General features: G+C 44.3%; 2 non-coding genes and 1 pseudogene across 2 annotated transcripts; 1 reads left to right on the top strand and 2 right to left on the bottom strand.

The window, feature by feature from the left end:
- Window positions 1–3,795: 3,795 nt before the first annotated feature.
- trnaw-cca (transfer RNA tryptophan (anticodon CCA)) lies at window positions 3,796–3,867 on the bottom strand. Its single transcript has one exon. It is a non-coding gene; the product is annotated as a tRNA-Trp (tRNA).
- A 5,346-nt stretch (window positions 3,868–9,213) lies between these two features.
- Window positions 9,214–9,287, bottom strand: trnai-aau (transfer RNA isoleucine (anticodon AAU)). The gene has a single exon. It is a non-coding gene; the product is annotated as a tRNA-Ile (tRNA).
- Window positions 9,288–14,382: 5,095 nt separating this feature from the next.
- Window positions 14,383–23,827, top strand: LOC139647546 (outer dynein arm-docking complex subunit 2-like; annotated as a pseudogene).
- The last annotated feature ends 277 nt before the right edge of the window (window positions 23,828–24,104 follow it).

Here is a 24,104-nt window from a genome sequence, read left to right as displayed (position 1 = left end):
GCCCTTTTGATGTATTTATTTTCATGTCCATAAATCCATGTATTAACTGAGCCCTTTGTTTTGGGGATGAGGGCCAGGGCCAGACAAGCAGGGCAGGGGCAGTGGGAGATGGAGGGGCGGGGCGGTGGGGTGCTGAGCAGACGAACGGGGGGATTAAGTTGTGGAAAAGTCAGACAGCCCATCCTGTCCCAGGCCCAGCGTCATGTCACAGGGGTTCCTTACAACGTCCCCCTGATGCGTTTCGGAAACCATTAAAGCGAAATGTCTCTGTCTTGCGTTAGGATATACGCCGCAATCATTTTGATTTACTGCGCTAAAATTACGACGTCGGGGCCTATATCCTGCACCGGGCTCGACGTGATAAGTCCAGCCTTCGCAACATGACAAATTGTACATCATGTGCATCAGAAGAGAGGAGGAAGGGTGAGAGGGACGGAGGGGAGGGAGGGAAGGAGGGAGGCATCCAGGCTCCTGCTGCGATCTGATCTTCTTTCACCTCTTGAAAGAGCCTTTCTTTCTTGAAGTCTCTCAAGACTCCCCACTTCTCTCTCTCTCTTTCTCTCTCTCTCTCTCTCTCTCTCTCTGTCGTTCTGCTGTCCTGCCTTTGCCCAGCCTTTCATGTGGTGATCCAGTCCGTCACCGAGGCTTTTGCCGTAGGAGCCAGCCAGCGATGCCGCTCTGTTTTCCTCATCCCTCGGTAAATGCCCTTGACCGTAGGGAGAAGAGACTGTACTGCAGACTAACGGTGCTCCAGGCCGGCAGCTTCCGCCCACCCTGTCTCCTCGGCCTAATTAGCCTCGCCATTACCTCATGTCTGTAGGCAAAAGGTCTTCGGGGCACGTTACCTTGAGCTGTATTTCTCAATTACAGGGCTTTGGGAACCGCCGGGTGGGGAGCGAGAAGCGAACAGGGGATGCCCTTCATCCCTCCCCGGCCCGAGAGCGAGTTTTCACCCTGATGAGAATGTGTAGAAATCATAACAACAGGCTCGCTCTAATAGCCGTAGCGCGCTTGGTCATTAATGCAGGGTGGCGTACGAATACACCGCCTGCCGGGGCTGCGCAGGTTAACTCGGCTCCGCGAGTGTGTGCGTGCGTGTTTGAAAGTGAGACCGAGGGGTAAAAGTTCAGCCGGAGGGTCCTCGGCGCTTGGAAATTCCTCTGACATGTGTGGAGCTAAAGCAGGGTACAGGGGCCGAGGTTGCGCGAAGGCATTGACTATGTTAGGGGAATACGGAGCTGTCCACCTGTATTTTCTTAAACTTTTGCTGCGGCCTTCCCCCGAGCCTCATTGGCCTCTATCGAAGCCGTTTTAATTACGCAGTCTCTGAACTGTCATGTTTAAAGTTAGAGAGCTGTGGAGGTCAGGACCTTCCTTGTGTGCGCTACAAATTAGTCACAAGTCTCAGCATTGCCGTGACTTCCTCTAGTTATCACGAGGGAGTCCAAGAGAAAGTCTTAAAAGCGGTCACCGTCTTTCCAAAATCAGATTTTAAACCTGCGATAAGCGATATCAGACCTTATTACCAATCCTGAAGCTAATGTGTGCTATGTGGAGATTGTATTGAGACATAATGATATAAACCACACCCGCGGGCCATCTGTGTTGCTGTTTTCACCTCTTTACTAAAGCTTGTTGTCAAATTTTGCTCAGGAACGAAGCTCCTCCCTCGCTTTTTAAAAGCGGCGCTCACCCCCTCCCATTCCTGAAAATTTTCACATAATGGTGGAATCGATGAAGCGAGGGAGTAAACTTCGTAAAATAGTAAACATGCTACCTACCTCTTGTAACCTTCAGCGGGGGAAAGGTCTGGCAAAGCTAGACTTCTCCGTAGGTACGGTTAGCTTAGCTAGTAGCATTTATGCACGGTGCTTTGCAATGTTTGTCCTTGATAGGCCTCTGTCGTGCAGTGGCTTCGTTTACAAAGTTGTTGCAGTCTTTTTCACCCCTAGTGGTCAGAACATTTTGCTTAATGCAGCTTTAAATGTATTTCTCCTGTCTGTTTTCACTGCAATATAACATTCTTTGAATACCCAGTACTATCCTGATTTACTTCCAGCAGGGCTGTCATTTGAGCAACTTTGTGCAACTTTGTAAAATCCAATACATGCAAATGTAAGTAACAAAACAGTGTTTCTCCATCCTCAAGCCATACACCACTCCAATGGAATGTAGTGGTGCGTCCAGCTGGGGTATGAGAGCCCAGCAGCAGTAGCCATGCTGACCCTGTGTAATGATGGTAAGTGGATTACAAGGAGGCCCTGGTCACTGGTCATTAATATTGAGTCCGCTAGAGTTACCTCCATGTGGCAGCAGCTACACCACAGGGACTGGGCCTAGGACCTCCGAGACACCTGAGAACCTCATTTCTCTATGCAGCGCCTCAGATGAGCTGACAGCTCTGCGACTGGGACCAGTAAAAAGGACTTCAAAAAGATAAAAAACAAAAAAAAACTAAAAAATGTTTTTGGATTATGGCCCAATCCAGCATTGGAGCACAGCATCACCTGAGATTTATTTCATTAGATTTGTGGCATTTTTTACTCTTAGCTTGATGAACCAAGCCTTTGCTATAAGTGGCAGTATGAGACAGCAAAACATGGATTTAAATGCATTTTAAAACCCATGGGATTAAGTTTCATTTTTCATTTTTATGGCAATGATCGAGTAATAATTGAAGGTCATTACTGCATAAAAAAAATAAAAAAGGAATATGCTATTACATTTTAGGCATTTAGCTGCCACTGTTTATATGTAGCAATTTACAGTTAATTACTGGGACTAAGTGTCTGGCTCAAGGACACTTTGGCTGCATTTACACTGCAGGCCTTTATGCTCAACTCTGAATTGCTGCTCATTGCTGCTCTGAATTTACTGGGTGACTGTTCATATCTCTTCTAGGATGTAACCCATATCCCATACTGATATGAACTGATAGTGATGTTGAAAAGACAAGTGTGTGCAGACTAACAATAACAAAAGACATCACATCCATTTTTTTTACCTACTCTTCAAAAGTTTCAGTTTGTCATGTGCATTTGAGTTTTGACTGAATTGAGGCGTCTCCCCAGTCAAATTGACTATTTGGCTTTCTTTCCATTGTTGTGTCTCATTGTCATCCATGCTAACTGTGGCTCAGTCAAGGTGCCATGGATGACTTGCATTTAATTAAAGTGTCTCAAGTGAATGGCTTAAGATGTACTTGTCATGGTAACACTGACAAATTCCAATTTGAGTGTTCCAGTACAAGTTGCATGTAGGTCACATGCCTCGGGATCCGACTTTGTACCACATATCCATGTGGCCCAGATTGAAATTGAAAAAATGTGACTCCATGCAGCTTCTGCTTCTTGCTGTTCACACTGTTTTGAAAACATCCGATCAGATTGTCATATGTGAGGGAAAAGGGTTTTGCCTCCCAGAAGTGTGACACTTTCAGCTGCAGTGTGAACACAGTCTTTGACTAGACACACTGCTGCTGTCTCAAGGATCAACTCTGTGAGACAGTCTTATGAGACAGTCGGCCTCCCTGCTGCTAAATGCGTCATCATCAGTCTTTGGTTTTTATCTGGTTGCGTCATCGTTCATGCTTTCTTTGGACCTCTTAAGCTGTCACTGTGCTGCTGCCTGGATAACAGTACTCTGCATGTTTGTATGGAAGCAAATTGGTTTCTTTCTCTGCAATTGACAAGGATATTTCACTAAGTTCTATCTCCAAGCATACAGCTGTTTCCCATTGTATTCCCATTCCCATATACTGAAGTTAGCTTTGGATGTACAATATCTGAAAAGCTTTGACCTCGACGTGATTTGAACACGCAACCTTCTGATCTGGAGTCAGACGCGCTACCGTTGCGCCACGAGGTCATGAGTCTAATGATTATTATCTGTGATAATTGAGACTATAATATTCCAAAGACAATATAAAAATTGTAAAAGGAGTGCTACTAAAGCTTTGAGTAAAGAACACTATTGGTCAGATTGTTGTAGCATCATTGATCTGAGGCTGTCAGTCTTTTTTTTTAAATTCATTTTAAATTACTGATTACCTTTAAGATTCTATATCTAATCTCTGGTCATATTGCAGAGTGGTTTTTGAATCTCTTATAAACTGGAATGCAGCCTTTATGTGGGTTTTTTTTTGCACTGTGGGCTCATTGACCAAATAAAACATAATGCATGTCTTCTTGGAAGTTAGAGGTCATATGTGGGTGATCTGAAAGGGGGAACGTGTCAGATTCCCCAGAGTCATGTGAAGACATACTTTTGATATTCAACAGAATCACAGATACTGCAGCCTGATGACATCAGGCTTTGGGCTGAAGCAGACCAAATTAAGTTATAGTCAGGCACTGCTGTAGAAAAAAAAATCGACTATAGTGCTTGGCTACACTTAGACAATAGATACGCAGGATTTCATATAGCTGCACAAGGCTGCACATCATCACAGTCTGAATCCTCTTTACTTTGCATTTAAGAAAACATTGCCACACTTACCGCTGTTCACTGTTCATGAATCTAACAAGCTTTCCCGCTCAATCCTTGGAGGTTGATAGAACCCATATCTTTTCCATGATGTGGGTTTTTTTTCCTGCACGCAAAGGCCTTGTAACAGACATGTAGGCTCGCGTTGTTATTGCCATGTTCTGGGAAACACGGTGACATGTTAGGAGCTCTTGGCATCTCTGTGTCAACACAGTGCGTGGCTGACAGGGGCCACGCCTGGTCATGACAATCACACATGTATCTCTCAGTTTGTTCCCAGAGCCCAAAAAGCCAAGGCCGGGCCCCTGAACCTACACATCCGACCTTGTTTTGACACACTGTCGTTCCTCTCTTGGACGGCTAGGTATGAGGAGGAGCAGCGGGTGGCCACATACACATTCACTGTGCGCTGTTGTTATTTCTAATCAGCTGCTCCCTCCAGCCTTGATGGCCCGCCTGCCCGCCTGGGAGGTATGATGGGAACTCGCATGATCCACGGGATGTGTCAAAGAGAGGCAACAAAATCAAGAGTGAAAGAGTAAAAAGAAACAGGGGGACCAAATGAGAAAGAGAGAGAGCCTGTCTCCTTCACTAGGAAAGAATAACATGAAGCAGCATGATTTTGTAATGGGTCATGTCCCTTTACAAGGTGATGTAATTTCCAATAAAGAGCCACGGGCCCGGTGAGGACGCCGGCGTACGCGTGGGGACGAGGCTACCGGGTCCCGGTTAGGCCAGATACAGCACCAGACCTGGTGCAAGGAGGACAGGGTTGTGAAAAGGTCTGCTCTGCGCAACACGTTAAACTGTCAAACTGGCCGTGACTCACATGAAAGAAACCATGTGGCGGGGCCCTAACACAAACAAACCATAAAGCGGCTCACCTTCGCCAGCTAATAACAGTTAGTTTTACACTCGCGCGTGATGGCTTTCGGAACTACGAGGTGTTTCTGAGGCGACGCAGCGAAAAGAAATGGCAACGAGTTCTAAAAAGAGCGGGGCCGCGCATCTGACAAGCGAGGCGTCGGGAAAAGAAAGAGATGCTTAGGGCCTTGTTAGTCAGAAAACAGAGGCGGGGGGAGCGGCAGCAGGGAGTTCTTCCCAGCAGTCGGCCGGAGCCTGTGTGTCATGTGTGAGCAGGTGTTGATGGCGGGGAGCGGTGCTGCAGCGGTCTGGGGAGCAGTTGAGGTTTTGGCTGCGGACAACAGGCCCTAATGAGTGATGCTCCACAGGGGCTGGTTCGCAGCCAGACAGAGGTTCAGAGGACGGAGCGGCCGCTTTAACCGGAGCCGTCTGGAAGGAGGAAATGCCCACGGTTCAAGGTCTGGCCAGCTGGCACTCTGACCGCTCCGCGGGCCTCCGGGGAGGCTCCCGCCGCGAGGCCGGGCCCGGCCTCTCCGGCTCTGCAGCGGGGAGCGGCGGCGGAGCTCACACGCAGTCTGCAGACAGACTGATTAGTCCTCTGTGCTTTGTGATTAGACTACATTGTTAGCGTTGGAACGGCGCGGACTTCGACTGCCTTTCCTTGGCTTGTCGAGAACTTGTAGAGAAACATATTGTATTTCCAGTGTTTTTCACTTCAAAGTGGCCAGTGGGATACACCCTGAGTGCAGCTGTCCTTTTGTTTGAGCACTGGGCAGACTACTGTTTGGGAACAATAGGCCCATTTTTTTTTCGTCACTGGCTCACAAGTGATAACGATTACCTGATGCTCGAGCTGCCTGTCACACACAGTCCCTGCTGCAGCGACTCCCCCAGTAGGCCCATGTGTTAGCCAACTTGTCCAATTAAATGAGGCTTTTAATGGTCCTGAAAATGTTATGTGGATGTACAAATAGTGCTGAGATATTACACTATGTGACTTATAGTGTATGTTTTTAAGACTCATGACTGGTCACTACTCCTTATACTACTACCACTACTATTACTACTACTACTACTACAAATCATAATAAAAATATTAATAATAATAATTAATTGAAGAAAGTATGCAAGTGAGTAAATGGAAACAACATTTTTATTATCCAGAAATCATCAACTATTTGGCAAGAGCTCAAACCACACAGTGGACTTGCATCAGTCTAAATTTAACTTCTGGGATGTGGCTGACTAATTAGGCTTTTTGTTTCTTTTCACAATTCAAATATAGAGCCTTGGCTATTTTGGAGCTGGATGCTTTTTTACCATTGGCTGTTATTGCCAGTAAATTTTTGTTCCCTTGTAAAACACTCTTCCTACATAGTAACATGGTCAACCCCATAGTTATCCTTCCATAAATGCCTTATGGGTCAGCCAAGGCCTATTGACTGCCATCAGTCATGTATGGTAACATCGAGGATTTAGAATGCAGGCAGGCCACCAAGCAGTCATGTGAAGGTGATGTCACTGCTGCACAGCTGTGCTCCTGCTGTTCCAGCCAATTAACGCACAGCGTGGGGCTGGTCAGTGCAGGTCAGGAAAAGGTCAAGTGATGGCGAGGCATGTTACATAATTCAGCACGTTGCAACTTGTTAGGCAGGTTTCTTAGCATCTCCTAAAAGACTCCAGCAAACATTTTGACGTGAATACATGAATTCATATACGTATATTCATATGTATATCATGTAAATCAGCACCAAATGCTACAAGATAATAAATATGTTTCTTTTTCTTTTTTCTCCAACTGAAATTTTCATCAGAAATAATTTTAAGGACCCTTATAGATGAAACTTGAGGGTTTATTATTGTCCTCAATAGAAAAAAAAATGTGCCCGAGATCAATGCCTTATAACTTAATAAGTAAATAAATAAACAAATAATAATAATAATCATAACAGTAAAACAGAATAGTAAATACTACTACTACTACCACTACTACCTCTTCTACTACTACTATTATTACTATCATTATTCCTACTACTACTACTACTACTACTACTACTACTACTGGTACTACTACTACTACTAGGACGGAGGAGAAAGAAGAAGAGAAGAAGAAAGTTGCTTAAATTTAGTTGCACCAACAAAAGTTGCCTTAAATCTGGCTGTTTAACCCGACGACCAAGACAATGATACACAGAAATTACACACTGTACTGTAACAGAGTGAATGATGAACTTTGCAGGGAAGACTTGCTTTCTCTGCCTTTCGCTTCGACGTGTCATTATTTCCAAAGCGCAATATTCCTCTCTCCCTCTCTCTCCCTCTCTCTCTCTGATCGGTGTGTGGGTGCCAGCGCCTGGAGCCGCACCAACACAAATCTCTCAACCCGCACCTCCTCTAATGATGGGAGGAGAGGGGCCGTCCTCTCTCATTCACCTCTCACTCCGCTCAACAACTCCCCCTCTCCGTCTGTCCTCGCCCTCTCTCTTCCCTTCCCCACTTCTGTCGTCCCCATCTTCCGCTCGACGTCTATCTTCAACTCAGCCGACCTCTCTGTCGACGTGTTCGGCTTTCTTCTTCCCCTTCTCCAAAAACAGGCCTATATCACTCTCTCACTTCCACCCGGCGCTCCCCCTCCCTTCCTTTTCGCTTTTCGCTCCCCTACTCTCTTCTCTCCTCTGGCCCTTCCCTTCCCCTCTCCTCTCCTTTCCACCGCCGCTACCTCGGCTCTCTCTCTCCCTCCGTTCGGTCGTCCCGAGACGGGCGAAGGGGAAGGGAACAAAAGGGCCCCTGATGTCTTCCTGGAGAGGTTATAAAGCAAAAGTCAAATTGTATTAGAGCTCGCCGAGCGTTAGCGAGTGAGGCAGTGCCAAATGCGGACGGCCTCTCAGACCGCAGTTTCAAAATAATAATTACGCTGTTAGAGATGGAGCGAGGGAGACAGAGGAGCAAAGGGGGGGGGGGGGGGGGGAGAGAAAGAGAGGGAAGATCTGTGTTTTTATTTAAGCACGCCGAACGTCTCAAAAGAGTAGAACCAGCTGCCGTGTCTTCGGGCGAGGAGAAAGGGGGAGAGGGGGAAAGCGAGAGGAGGGCGGGGGGCAACGCGACCAGTCTGGCAGAACGGATCTTGCCAGCTCAAGGGCAGTTAGAGGCCTTTATCTGGTAAATAGGTCAAGGTGTAACCTCACATGAACCAGACGTTAGACAGAGACACATGGTATACCAGTTAATGTCATATAATACTGTTGAGTTACATTAACCTAATAATCTGTGACATTTTCATGTAAATAAATGTCCGTTTTGCTGCTCTCTATCGCCGATTGATTTAACACAAATACTGATTTAAACTATTCCCACTTCATGAAAGCTTTTACATTTTCTGGCGGATAGTTTCCTGTTTGTTTGGGATAAACAGAAGAAGAACTGTGTAGTTAGCATGAGCAGTGATAGCCACCATGGCTGAACAGACAGAGAACAGAGAAACTCAAACTGCATCAACAGAGAATCCAAGGAGAAAGACGTCACAGTGCTGGACACAGTTTGATTGACAGGTGATCCCTGGGAAGAGCAGTGCAGAAACACCACAGTGATGAGCGCTGAGCAAGATGGAGACAAAATAAAAAAGATGAGGATCTCGCAGATTGCCACTTTAATAATGTGGTACTCTTTTCTTTTGCCCACCTCCAGGGAGCTCAAAGTGTAGGACAACAGAACAGTAACCAGGCTTGCTGACATGAAGTCTTATCCAGCTGCTTGGCAACAAATATTTATATATATATTCATATTTGCTTGGCTGAAGCAAAGTCTCTCCACTCACTAGATTAGCCCGCCATTGGTGGCAAGTTGATCTAATGAGTGGAGAGACTCTGGCCAGTACGGGGGTCGAACCCGTGACCTTGGCGTTATTAGCACCACGCTCTAACCAACTGAGCTAACCGGCCTGCTTGATGATCAATAATATATGGTGCTGACTTTAGGTGAAGTACAACACAGGTCAGGTAACTACAGCAGTCCATAGAGGACATACATAAAAACAAATATCTTTTGTTATGTTGAGAGAACGACTAAATTATCTCATTATCACGACAAAACAAAAGTTTCTCATCATAACCACTTTTTTTTTCTTATTATCACAACATTTTCAGGCATAGTAACTACAGCGACTCCATAGAGGACATACACAAACGTTTTTTGAAAAGAATTAAGTCGTTATCTCAACATAACAAAAGATTTAAAAAAAATGTATGTAGCCTATGTCCTCTATGGACTGCTGTAGATAACTGACAAAATCATAAATTAGTAAATATTTGGTAATTCTGCACTTTTGCTACAATATAGTCATATTATATTCAAGAAGAAAAGTCCCAGTTCCTTTCAGATTGTTTGCATAAAGCAAAATGCAGGCATGTGTTCTGTTCTGTTCTGCTCTGCAGTACACTGCCATTTTTACCCATGTTAAAACCTACTTATAACATCCATGTTTTTAACATAGCTTCATATTTGTTTTACTATTTTTACATTAAATGACAACCTGTGGATTTAAAGAAAACACTTTTTCGAAGACTGTGTATATCAACCAATATAGAGGGGTTGGGAATATTCAAGTTTATGATGATATGATTTTCTAAAAGATATGTTTTGTGGTTACATGTGCTTGTTCAGCTTTTCTGGAAATGCTTAAAAGCTGTTGTAAAGTTTCTAGATGATTTAGCAATAGCAGCCAAGTGTCACCATGCGGAGCGGCAACCAAAATAAACAAAATGTGTTTCAAGTCATGTAGATGCAGACTTTGTCATCGGTTTTCCCATAAATCCTTATGACCGTAAATCTTATTTTACTTCTATATTTGACAAGCACCCATCCGCTCCAAAGAAAGCACTGGCACTAAGCGATCGCAACTTGAAATACATACACAGTATTTGAAAACCACAATTGCAGGTTTACATCCATAAGAAACTCGAGCAATGATGTTCATTGTTACGGAAAAAAATATTTTCAACAGTATCAGGTTTTGTTTGCTGAGACTTGTTTAGAAGCGATATATCGGTCGCTATAATTGATTTCCATCGGGCCTGTAATGAAGGCAGTGCATCAAAATTGATTTATCCGGAGAATTTGGCTCATTTTTACGGGAAGAAACGTCTTCGAATTGGCAGAACAGTGCGGCCGCATTAGGTTTGTTTATTGCCCGATGTCAGTTTGCGCTCATTTCATTGACAATCAGCTGTGGATCTCATCACGCCACCATCCGTTAATGCGGAGATGCTCTTCAGGCTGGCCTTGTGCGAGGGATAATTATGTTCAGTTTTCTTTGGCACCGCCGGCCTCTGCCTCAGTTATCGCTCGTTGCGGAGCGAGCAGAACCTAACGCATTTTCCATGAGCTACTTGTACTAGTGCCTATTCAAACAGTCAATAAACCAGGCAATTACTTCTAACGACCCAGTGATCTCACCCGTTGTCTGTCTCGGATGATGAAACGGACTTGGGTAAAAACAAGATAACCTTATTAGCGGCGGGGTCGGGCTACAAAGCGGCACATGTGCGCCGTAAAGCGTTCCCGCTGGAAGAAAGTGAAACGACGGGTCACCGCTGCCTCTAGTCACTCATGCTGGATACCGTTTAATAGCGTTTACCCCTCTGTCCCTAAAAAGAACACAGAGGATTATGGGGGGGGAGGCCAGAGAGGATTATGGGGCAGCAGTACAGCGTTTTACAACCGAGGGGATGTGGTCACAGTCTCTTGTTAGAGTCCCTTTTACTGTTTTCTATTTTAGAAGCCCGTCCGCCAATGTGCGCGACAGATCTCGCAGGTGCTCATTACGACGACCGGTGTCACCTCTGCCCCCCCCCCCCCCCCGCCCCGCCCCCCCGCCCCCCGCTTTAACCACACGCTCCACCACGAGCCGCGCTGAACTGCGTTTGACACGAGGCCTGCAAAAACAATAGAGATGAATCTACGCCCTTAAGAGGAAAAAAAAAAAAAAAAGCTACAGGAACAGTAGTCCTCTTCCTCCTCCTCCTCCTCATCGCTCTTGTTCCTCACGCAGCGTCCTCATGTAATGTTTAGTTTGGGCCGTTAATGGAGCGCTGTGGAGGTTGGACGCGTCGCGAACGGATGCAATCACGACGGCCATGTTTGCAGAGGGCCTTTCTCTCTCTCTCTCTCTCTCTCTCTCTCTCTCCGTGTGTGTGTGTGTGTGTGTGTGTGTGTGTGTGTGTGTGTGTCGTCAGCGTGTTTCCGTGCGGCTCAATCAGCGGCTCAACTCAGGCATCGGAGGAGACGGCGTGGCCTGTGTTTATTATGCCGTATTAAGTTTTAGCCGAGGAACATCCAAGACCTAAGCAGGTGCTTCTGACCACAGAGCGTTATTTGTTTTTACTTTGTAAAAGACCCAGGCCGGGGCAGGCTGTTTCATTTAATCCCTTTTAACGAACGGCAATTAGGCTCGCTAATGAGACCCTGGGTTAGACGTATTAAGACCCTCATTTATCCTGCTCTTTCTTCCCTTTTTCTTTGGGTCCACTCTGCCTTCCTGATTTCTCTTTTTTTTCCTCCTTACTGCACGCATCCACATATAGTCAGACTCTCTGTCTCTCTTTCCCCCTCTCTCTCTCTCTCTCTCCCTTACACACACACACACACACCCACACACACATATATTTAACTTCTATATCTACTGTAACCCTCTGAGTTCACCCATTCACTGGTGTTCCTGACTCTGAGCTCCATCGCCCGCTCTCCGCTGCAGCGACGTGGATCCTCAATGCGTCTTAATTTGGACAGCCTTTCCTTGCTCCAAATAAAATACCTGGAGGGGGAGGCAAACTCATAAATCCAGTCCCTCTAACAACAGCATCCAGAATGATCTCTCTTGATACTGCAGATGAGCTAGTACCTCTCTCCCCCCCACCCCTGAGGGATCCCTTGTGATTGATTTACACGCAGGCTCAGTCCAACCCGCCCCAACGGTTTAGGAGACAAAATAGTTCCACCTGCTGTGCCGCCGCGCGGGCCAGGCAGAGAAGGGGATCGGAGTCCGCGCCACCGGCTCTCCTGGCAGGGCGCGGCGAGTCGAGCGAAGGCGAGCACCGGAGGAAATCGGTGGTTTTATTGGCCCGCGGGATACTCCCTGCTCTCGCGCATGTTGTCATTCCAGTCGGTCACAGGACACCGCGGCCGGGCGGCTGCCAAACAATAAGGGAAAGAGCAGAGTTGATTTGCACAAATTGCACTGCCGTCCTTTAATTCAGGATGAAGAGGAAGAGGGAGGTTATTCAATGAAATCATGTCTGCACCTCAGTTATAAATCATGTGTCTGGGACCATACCTGACCTCATACTGTGGGGTCTGACTTGGTTTCTGTTGGGGGTTCGTCCCATCAGCTGTCTCATATCACTCCTGAGCGAGGCTGTAAGTGTTGACAATCAAAAGGCTCAGGAATCATATGGTTTTCTTCAGTAGAGGCAACCTGAATACGATAATTGACATGACAGCAGTGTCATTACAGTACATCTAATTCACCATACCATGTGAAATAGCATGCAAAGTATTCCCCATCATCCACTTTGACTTGATGACTACCTGTGGAGAGTATTCTCTGACAAAGGTTTGCAGAAAAGACAGCAGTATAGACAATTTACACATTCAAAAGACATTTGCTTCTCTGTGTCAAGAATAAGGCTCAACATAAATTTGTCACTTAAATTCGCTGTTGATTGGCGTCAGAGTTATTAACTTTGAACTGAGTGAACTTATTTGCTGTGTCTAAACGGAGAAAATCCAAACCCAAATAGACTGTTTTCACTACCCAATGTTTGTCTCCAGAACACTGCCAAACCAGTAGTCAGAGAGGAAATAGGCTCTCAAATATGCGGTTGTGTGGACACTCTAAAAGGAAAGCATAGAGTGATTCTGTTATTATAACAACATTTGACTTGACATATTTGAGCTTCTCTGACCAGGCAAGTTGTCTCCACACCACCATATCCAAAGTTAGACACACATTTGACACAGGTAATATACTGCAATGCGCCGGTATGTCACAGAGCCCTAACTAAAGCGGGGTACTCTAGTCTCTCGTTGAACGTTTAACTCGTAACTGACCGTTTGCGTTTTAGTGACTTTTGACCCAACTCCCGTTCCGTTGTGTTTGGCTGTATCATAGCAACCAGAGGAGACAGCGTATGGTTTCCATAGAAACCCTCGATGGCTAACTGATATAGGCTTTGTAGCTAACATTTTCTTCGGAAAAAGCTTGAAATACACGGTAAGTTTGCAATTAAGCTCATATATAGAAAGAAAATAGTCCGTTATAGAAAAATGTATGGTGCAGCTATGTTCCATTGATGAGGGAAAGCTACCGTTGTAAGGGCAGTAAGTTATCCGCTTTGCTGATAAGCCTGACGGCGTAGTTAACGTTGGCTACAAAGTTTTAACTTAGTTCAGCTAGCTAACTTAGTTAGCCACACTACCTAGCTTAGTTAGTTAGCTAACGAAAATAACTCTGGGAATACTATAATATATTTTGAAGGGATACTTTACAAATATCGCAGCAAAATTACAAGACACTACAGGAATATTACAGAATACCATAGGAGTTAAAAACACCATAAAGTACCATAAGGTCACTATAAACTCACTACTGAGTACCACAGACACACTTTAAGTCTCTATTGGAACATTATAACAATTTTACATTCATATTACGTAACTAAATGTATGGTAAAATATCTCGGATTTAGCGCTCTACATTGATATTGTTTTCAGTAGTTTCAGAAGTCCTAGTCTTGTTTATTTGATGAAATGCTTTAACATTAACGTTAAAAACTGAGGTGAGTCTTCTTCCTCTCTGTGTTGCACTGGACCTGATGATTCTACACAATATATTGGAAGAAACACTATACAAGTGGAGCTAATGATTAGAGTAAGGCTTTATGCTGAGCCTCTGGCCCGCCCATAGTAAGTCATATACTGGAATATAGTGTTGTTATTGATATTACCCATTTGAAATTTCAGAAGGTCCCAGCCGCTGCTATGGGGGCATCACTGACCAGGGCAGCCCAGTGGACCACGGCCAGCTCTGCTACTGGCAAACTGGAGATCACACCGCTCAATGAGTCCCTGTTGAAAGAGATCCTGCGCTTTGCAGTTCAGCTCCAGACACCCACAAGAGGCCAAGCATGTGTTCAAGGAGCCGCTGCAGTGGAGTACCACCTTAGTGGCTTCTGATTTCAAAACAGACTATGACATCAGGTAGGTCTAATCATGAGGCAGGCAGCCGACTGGCCAAGTGCTTTCAGTATTATGTGTCTGTGCAGGATATGTTGTCACCAAAAGTGTCCAAATGTATTTTATCTTAGTAATACTCATGGCAGTAGGCTATAATTAATTTGTTTTTCACCATTCTAGCCCATCTCATCAGAATGTTCTGTTCTGCTTTCTATTTGTGGTTAGCTTTATACCTGATATCTTGGAGGCAGAGTGCAAAATGCTTATACAGACTCTGATTTTTTTTTTTTTGCATAAGCATTTTTAAGCCCGGCACAAGTATTGCACGGCAAAATGATAATAGAAATGAGGCTGTGAGTGATATTTGTTTTTGTTTTATTTTCCCTTCAGTGGCCCGACTGTACAGTCCCAGGAAAAAGACAGTGAAGGGCATCCCTTGTTGCAGCTCTCCCCCCCTACTATTTCTGTGCACAGCTTCAGTCAGCTTTCTAAACTAGTTCAGCTGGCAGACGATAAGAAGCTGAAGGAGGTTCGAGCATGTCTCGAAGGTAAGCATGGTGACCACAGGATGAGATTTGAATCCCATTTGCATCCTAAGCAGTCCAGCCGCCAGCATACTTCCATAACCCACAGACTTAATTTGTTTGTCCTCCTTGTTATCCTCTACTTCCATCCAATTATACTGCCATCAGATTATGTTTGTAATTCTTTACAGATATATATTTACTGTAGGGCCAATGCCAAAAGCAGCTATGGTGATATATATTTGTCTGGGAGAGGAATACATGATGAAGATGGTATAAAATAGCCCATTTCCATTGCCAGTGGATGTTTTGTAAAAAGAGTGTGTTAACTTAGTTTGCTGTATTTTCAGTTTGGGTTCCAAATCAGGTAAATTTAGTCATGGACCCAGATTTAATTTAACCTAGACTTAAAACACACAAGTGCTGTTGTTATGCGGGGACCCACTAGACACATTTTGAGTCTCAACCCACATTTTCAGAAACACTGATGTAAAGTATACATTGTACAGCATTGAAACAAGGGCTTCATTTGAAGAGTTGGTAAGGCTACCCTTTATTTAACCTTATTCAGAAAATAGAGACCCTGTGATAAAGATTCTGGGCCCAGCTTTGCCACTGTGCTGGAGGGGGAAGACACCTCTGTGCTGCGTCTGGTGGACAAAGTGAAACAGGGGACCAGGCAACGGACTCGGAGGTCCAGGTCAAGCTGTTCCTCTTGCTGCAACATCTGGACAACCAGCTCCTCAGCAACTCCCTCAAACAGATCTCCCAGTGGGTGCCTTTCTTATCTCCTACCCTTTCTGCATTCAATCAAGCTATCTATCCATCTTCCACGGCAATCCTCTTTCACTCTGATCCAAGCAGACTTGCTGCAACATGTGGTTTTTTCTGATTAGAATAGGCAGCCGGTTAAGAGACAGAACCACGAATGGACCAGATAAATTGGCTGTTTGTTTTGTTTTGTTTTGCTGCGTTTTCATTACAGAGAAGTCAGGCTCAACCCCGCTGCGGTGAAGACTGAAGTGGAGCTGTTGAAACGCTTCTGCAGTGAAGGGGAAAAGAGGGTGTTGAAGTCGGTTCGATACACATCAGGTTTGAATTATCTCCACATTTCATGTGGTTGCAAGAAAGGCGATTGCTATTAGGGCTAATACTAGATATTCCAAAGTATAAAAAGTCTGTGTTCTGTCCGCACAAAAACATGGAAGTCATTATATCTGTCAGATTTCAGTTTACCAAGACATTAATCAATTTATTTACTCGCCTCGGTGCAGCAGATCTGTCGTGGCATAACAGCTAACCGTTCATGGAAATGCACCATGCTCACCAAGTGATAAATGCAGCCTTTGAAAAATGTGTCCCCTTTTGCTGAGGTTGAAATGAAACCTTCTATGCAAATATTGTGACGCCAAGCAGCCTTAAAATAATGACGGTGTCACGATGTGGCTGTTGTTTGGTGAATGATTTATAAAGGGAGTGAAACTATGGCTCTAACCAGGCAAGGCTCATGTCTGAGACCTGTGCTGTGCAGAGTGATATGTCATCCTCTTTGGCAGCACAGGCACTTGGGATGATTTCTCCTTTTGCTGCTGTCTTATGAACCAATAACATTTTCCTGCGTCCATTGGGGACAATAATGCTGTGACCTGATTTCAGGCAGCACTACACAATATAAAGTTTACTGCAGTGTCGTTCCTTATCTGTTTTTTTTAGATTATGAATTTGGCAATGGCTGTCACACCCCTCCGTGGCGGCAGGTGCATGGAGAGATTTGTTACCTTGTGATTGAGCCTTGTGACACTGAGACCCTCTACATCACCTGCAGCACAGCGGGAGTCTTCCTAAATGGGGTAAGGCTTAGAAGATAAAGTCAGTGTGGATTGGCAATAACAAAGACTAGAATTTTGATTCTTCTTTCTGTGTGAGAATATGTTAAGGACCAACTTTTTTTGGGCAGATATGCTTGTTGACAGACCAATTTCCATCGTACAATCAGTTAATTGGCAGCAATTTTTGTATGTTCAGTAATTTTCAGTGCTAGCTCATACTATCCTTTAATCATATACATTTAGCTTAAGCACTAGAACTTATTATAATTGATTTATGTATCCTGACACCAAACAACTGCTACCAATCTTCTACCAATCGTCATGTTACACAATGGAAGGTTGAATTAAGACCTTATTCGATTAAATCATCCCATTCAATTAAAGTTTAACAAGATCCTGAAATAGCCACGCTCAACTGCAAAATTGGACAGGCAACGTAATATCATATTCAGTACAGTACAATGCTCCTTCTTTAATCTCATAGTAATGATGATGAAAATTTCCAAAACATTAGGTAAGTGTCCCTAAAAAGCAGAGAGCTTGTTTTCCAAGCTTGTATAGAGAGATTCCAAATGCTTTCCAAATGCTAGGAATCACTGTGAATGTGTGTGCAATCAATCCTGAGAAGGTTTTGCATGCCGCAGCATCTTTCACTCTTTCAGCGACTTTGCTGACAAGCCCTACGTTTCCTGTCTCTATTTCTTCACCTGGAAATGGTTCAGCTAAGGTCAAAAAACTACACCCTAAAACCCAAATGTGTCCAAATGGGTGACATTGATGCGAACGAAAACCTCAAAGAGCAGGAGTGTCTTAAACATAATTTAGTGGTTTACACGGTTTTACACTTCCCTTTTTTAGGCTGCCTGGTGATACTCTGAGCTCCCTAACCTCAGCTATTCCAGCAGACATGTGGGTCACATTATAATTGTGGTTTTAGTATTAATGAAGCTGTTTTCAACGTTGTTTTCACAGGGCATAAAACAGGAGGGGGAAGAGAATGCCTACGAGCGAACGAGTGATATGCACAAAGACTTGGTAACACTTCTGAGGAACAGGTCTCCCCATTTTGCTGAGAACATAAACAAGCAGGTACAGTGGAATTTAGGCAGATGCGATTAACATCAACATATCAAGCCCCCCTTCATGGCCTTGGGTTTTAGCTCCTGAAGCATAGAAGTGGGGGTGTTGAAATGCCTCTTTGTCCCGTGAACAAGGCCCTTCTCTCTAAAGCGTTGATTTGATCATGGATGCTATATGACTCATGTGTATAGAGCGAGTTAGGATTGTGTAATCAGTGTCTGTGCTGTTCCTCGCTAGTGAGCTAGTGTCTGGTTGTCACTGTGCTGAAAAATTTCTGATGCGACCTCCTTCGTGTTCCAACGTCAAAACAGCCCAGTTAGTCACACACACACACACACACACAAACACACACACACACAAACACACACACTCACACATACACAAACACATGCACAAAGTCATTTGCAGACACCAAAATCCGCGTGATTCATTCAGTAGTGCCGTTTCCTGCTTAAGTGATTTGATGACATAACAAATCGCCTCAATGATAGATACCAGCTGCTCTCAGAAATCTGTTAATCATTTAAAAATATGAACATGTTTTTTTCTCACTCACTCTGATGTGTGTTGGAAAATGTGGCATCATCACAAGCTCATCAGAGACATCCAGACTGCACAGACGGTGCCTGCTGTATATGGAAGTCGCCTCTGTTTCGCAAGAGAAGAAAAGGCGATCACTATGATCATTTTTTTTTTACTCTTCTGGTATAGTTATGTGGTTACTTGTGGCTAATGTTATTCTCAGCCAAACAAAATGTAAATATGATTAAGGACCATATGATTTACCCACTGTGCAAATCTCGCTCTCAAAGAAAGAATCAAAAGTACATCTATCAGAGTAATGGTATTTGCAGATGTAAACTAGGGTTGACATGGATATGTATTTTTCCCAATGATTTTTCAAAACTATTCTGCATGTGAGGGGCCAAATGATTTCACTGAACTATTCTGCATGTTAAGGGCCAAATGATTTCACTGAACTATTCTACATGTGAAGTGCCTTGGGGACAAAAGCTCAAGACAAAAGAAATCTCGTACCAAAATGAAAATGCTTTTCGAATTCTAATTGCCCTAAGGGATTTTCTGTGCACTTTATAGTAAATGCCAGGATGTTACTGGGACATTTACTGCTGTAAGTAGTCTTTAACAGCCATCAATGTTCATCCATTTTGAAATAACATTATACTAGACCTATATAGCATACATAGAAGAATAGGGCTTGCCTGATACCTGTCAAAATGTGGTCGGTCAGTGTGACTTTTTTACAGTAGGTGATAGAACTCAGGGTGCCACAGAGAACTGGGCTGGGGCAAGTGAAGGCTTTAATAAACCAATGAGTAGTGCCAGGCTGAGCTGTGTAAAAAAAAAAAAAAAAGACATCCAGGCTTTTATGTTTTATGACTCCTGTGTGAAGAGTGATGCCTTCAGCCTGAACGATCTAAAAATGATAGACAGCGGCAATAAAAAAGTGCTGTGAATGAGTTTGCGCAGGCACAAATCATTGTCAAGGTCTTTTTCTCTTCGTGTCTTCAACTCCTTTGAAGTGTGCCTCGCGTGGTCCAGCAACATTTGTTTCACTTGCTGCCATTATTGAATATTTTCTCCCTGCCCTAACTTGAGCTAATCGCCTTTGTATGATTGGTTCAAGTTAACAAAGTTTTTGAAATTAATTTGATTGATTGCTGACGGTATTTCAAATGAGTAGACGGCGGCGCAATAGGCATCCTACATCTTCGATTATGAAATGCTAAGATATTAAGTGATTGCAGTCACTCATGAGGACAAGATCCATTCCAGTTTTAATTTGAGAGAGGAATAGCGGCGGCGTCTGTCAGAAACACGATCCCGCGCAGCTCCGGCCCAGTTCTCTGATTGCAATGCGGAGAGCCCAAACTTGGAAGGCGATAGCCAAAGATAACAACACCTAATCTCCAAACATATCTGCTCGCTTCCAATGTGAGGAAGCAGATCTTTTTTAACAGTTGTATTAGATTAGACAGCTTCAATCAAATACGCAGAGGCAGCCAAAGGAGAGGAGGGCTGCAACACAGGGAGGAAGCAGACTCCACTTCTCTGTTCAGTGTTGTGGATTCGTTTTGACATCACAGCGTGATTGGAAATTGGACATGCTGTGTATTTGCATGCACGACACACACACTGAAAAGCAAACTCTACTCTCTGGGTTGTAGATTTATTTATTTTTTTGTTATTCAGATCCTGAAATTAATATAGACTGCTTCACTGTCATAATCGCTCAGTAGACACTGCTTGAGTCTCGCCACTGACAGATATTTTATGGCCAATGGCTGCAGATTTGCTGCCCTGCTGATTTTCCATCATTGTGGATCAAGTAATTAGATACAAGTCTACCCCCAAACATATGTAAATAGTTGGGGTTTTAGGTTTTAGTACCCAAATGCAGGCTTGGAAGAAACAAGACAAATGAAGAAAGAAGTCAAGTGCTAATGATTGAATGTCGCCTGCTATAAAAATGTTTGCTGAGAAACATTTGGGGCTGCAGGCGTCAGTCCTGCTTAACATGGCATTTGTCTGCTGGCCTTTACTGTGTTCTGATGCAGAAAGGCACCTGTAATAGGGCCCTTTACTGTGGCATGCCATAGAATTTGGAGTGTTTCCTCCTGCTGCAGCACATGGACTTTGTCCATTTCACGTATAATAGAATTAAAGAAGGTCGGATACCTTAATAAAATCAGACTGTGGCACTGCTGTGGAGTGAATTGGCTTGTATGTTTCCAATAGCAGGTCACTTTGTGTTTTATGAAAAACAACTCTTTGGAAAAGTGACTGGGCATGCTTGGCTCCAGCTAGTGTGCGAACACAACCCATACAAATACATCTCAATTCTTTTTTTCCCTGCCCGTAAAAAAATCAGAAACAGTTGAGCTCCTAGCGACCAATGACAGTCCGAGCTATTTCTGCATAGCAGGTGTCTGTGATTAAAAACTCTCCTGCCTGCAAACCATTCATATGTGTCTTGTTGGCATTCTTATGTAGGTTGTAAAGTTAGGCAAAAAGACCTTCAAAACTTCAAAAAATCATTGCTGAATAACAGTGACACAAAGGTTCTACTTTGTGTGTGCCAAGCTGCAAGGTTTTAGGTCAAGGAATGTACAGAAACAATAAACTTTTTGATATTGTTCAGCCAATTAACAGAGGGGGACCTCTTCTGTGTGAAGCATTGGGAATGTGTTATTTTATTCCAATGGCTCAATAAAGGCTGAATTGTTACCCAGGCCTGGGGATTGTTGAGAGAGACTGTTTTTATGTGAATTTTATGTTTTTATGTGTCATTGATACTGTTTCAGAACCCTGATTAGTTTTTATATGGCTCTTCTTGGACTGCGGTGGCCAGCACCCTCTCACACATCAATATGTTATGTGTCTCAAATAATGAAGAAAGAGGCATCATGTCAGATGTTGGGTGGAAAATACGGCTCACAGCTTGAGAAGAATCACAATCAGAATGGCTACTTTGTTTAAAGAACAATCATTCAGAGGAAGAACTTTTTTTAACAGCCCAAGTTCATATAATTTTACGACCCAAATTTATTGTATATATCTCGCTGCTAGCATTTTGGTGCAGATTGAGAGCGGTCTTTTTCCTCACTCTCCAACCCCCGTCTTTTTTCCCCTCACCAACAGGATTTTGCAGTTCAAGAAGAACTTCCATCAACACAAAAGATCCAACATGTGGAATCGGTTGATGCGGAGGAACAAGGCCAACCCCAGAGGTCTTACGAGCATCAGGAAAAGAATGTGCATGAGAGGGCGAGACAACAGCATACACCGAACAAGCCAGGCGGCAAGAAGAAATTAGAACCATCTCCGAGGTGGAAGAATCTCGGTCTCATGTCTCCCTATGAGTATGTGATAATTCCGCTCGTAAGATGTGTTTTGAAATATTGTCAGGCTACCACGTACTGTGCGTGGTGGGGCTCTCTCCGCTTCAAGACATGAGCCTTAGATGGGGGGGGTGGGGGGGGTGGTGATGCCGGAGTCAAGCCTGAGCCACATGTGCGCAGTGTGTCTGCTCTGCATGCCAGCAGTCACACATTATAAAGAGATGGTTATATGGTTTATAAATTTTAGGGCAAGCGCAAATATTCCTGATTATACAGTGATCTAAGTTAATAGATGCGTTCACAGTGTGGAAACCCTTTCTGCCCAATTACAGACAGAAAACTTGGGAGAAGCCTTAGAAAAATCCCCAAAAAGATCTATCACATATGGTCTTTGATTGATAAATAGATCTAGCAAGGGCTGAGCTGTTGCAGCTGTACCTTGTGATAACTGTACCCATTTGAGGAGAAACTGGCCCGGGATAAAAGTAGCCAAATTGCTAAAAAAAAAGCCCGCTGAACCCTCATCTCGAATTATTAAATAATGATTATGTTCGAAAAATAACAATTTTCAAAATAGAAACAGGCATAATGACTCTTATTTCATGTCATTACAGTAAAGCAGAGGAAAAGAAAGCCAGCAAGGGCTCCGGGAAGGAGAAGTCTGGTGAGGTGCAGAAGAAGATGCTGAGGTCGGACAGCAAGAAAAAAGCCGAATTCTCCGTGTCCTCCTTACCTGGGCGCCAGTCCTCCCAGAAAACGTAAGAATCCTGAATGAGTTCACTTTGGTCAGACCTTATAATGGCTATCTCTTCCTCTGCAGATGGAGTAACATACATAAGATTTAATCACAGAAAGAAAGATTAGCCAAATGCTCTTTCACCACCAGTGATATTTGCAGTGGAAAGTGGAAACCATTGTATAGACCAAGCGCCAATGTATAGACTGATGTACACTTTTCCTGCCTCCGGCTCCTGGCAGCCAAAGCTCCCCAGCTGTCTCCATAATTGCGTCTGCCAATGTATACAGGCCACTAGCATAATAAATTCACTTGGTTGATTCTAGCCACCGTTCTGCGATAGCGTTTTTTGCCACTCATCAGTCGGCACACATGTCACTGGGACCCGAGGGAGTGTTCACCCGGCGCCCAGCACCCGGGACGGTGTGTGAAGGCCTGGCTGCTTAATGAAGGCCTTGTTCAGTGTTTATCGCGCCGCTGCCGGGAAAACGCTCACTCCCATCGGCTGGCTTCTTCTGATAATGGGCTCCCCTGGAAATGCTATCTGCGCGTACATGGGAACCGTCTCCCCGCGGCCTCATTTGAATGCGTACCAAATTTCATTGCTCCGCAGTGCCCAGTTTGCGTGATGCAGTTATCCAAGTGGCCCGAGCGACTTTCAAAAGCCATCTGCATTTCTGTTTGCATGTATGGTTGCAGCGAGAGTCCCTGCACGGCGTATGATGACGACTCCAGTCCTCCCGTTACTTTATTCCAATCTTTATTTCCCTGCTGCTTAGATTGTGAGGAAGTTCAAACTTGACACTTGAATTTCAATGAGAAGCATTAATGGCTCTCCTTGTGTAGGATGACCAAGCTGTTTTTCCGTTTAAAACACAGGAAAAGAGAACTTGGAACCGGGGCACGAACAAATTGTGTTTTTGATATTCACGATTTCACGATATTATACTTTCCATCCCTTTGTCTGAATATGCCCTGTTTAGTTGTTACTCTATCCCTTCGCTTTTGCAGATTGTTATCTGCTGCCTTAAGTGCACTGCTCTTTATCTGCTCTTTGTGTTCAGTAAGACCCCAGCAGGAGTCGTGCCGGTGGAGGATTTCAGCGAGAGTTCATCGGAGAGTGAGGAGGACGAGGAGCAGCCAGAGCGCCGTCCAGAGAGCAACACGGACCTGCCCTCCGAGTACTGGCAGATCCAGAAACTGGTCAAGTACCTCAAGGTACAGTAAAGCCACCCTGCACACCGCCGCACGTTGCCTCGGCTGGAATTCGACCCGAAATAGTGCTTTGTAGAGAGACTTGTACTACTGCAGGCAAAGGCGGTCGGCAACTGACAGGAAACGGTAAAATCCGTGCTCTTTTCCTGTGATCCGTACAGGAATTTTGATGCTGACCTGGGTCAATATTCAGACTTCAAAAACTTCTTGAAGTGCCTCTCGATAAGATTTAGTCATGATTGTAGAACGTAGGATGGCTGCATAACAGCACACAATCTCA

This window comes from Centroberyx affinis, unplaced genomic scaffold (assembly GCF_046629955.1).
Source record: "Centroberyx affinis isolate AG114_WGS23_722 - 3 ecotype Tasmania unplaced genomic scaffold, CSIRO-AGI_Caff_v1 ptg001091l_1, whole genome shotgun sequence".
In the NCBI taxonomy this organism is placed as follows: Eukaryota; Metazoa; Chordata; class Actinopteri; order Beryciformes; family Berycidae; genus Centroberyx; species Centroberyx affinis.
The sequence above is the reverse complement of the archived record's forward strand: the minus strand, read 5'-3'. Positions and strand labels throughout refer to the sequence as shown.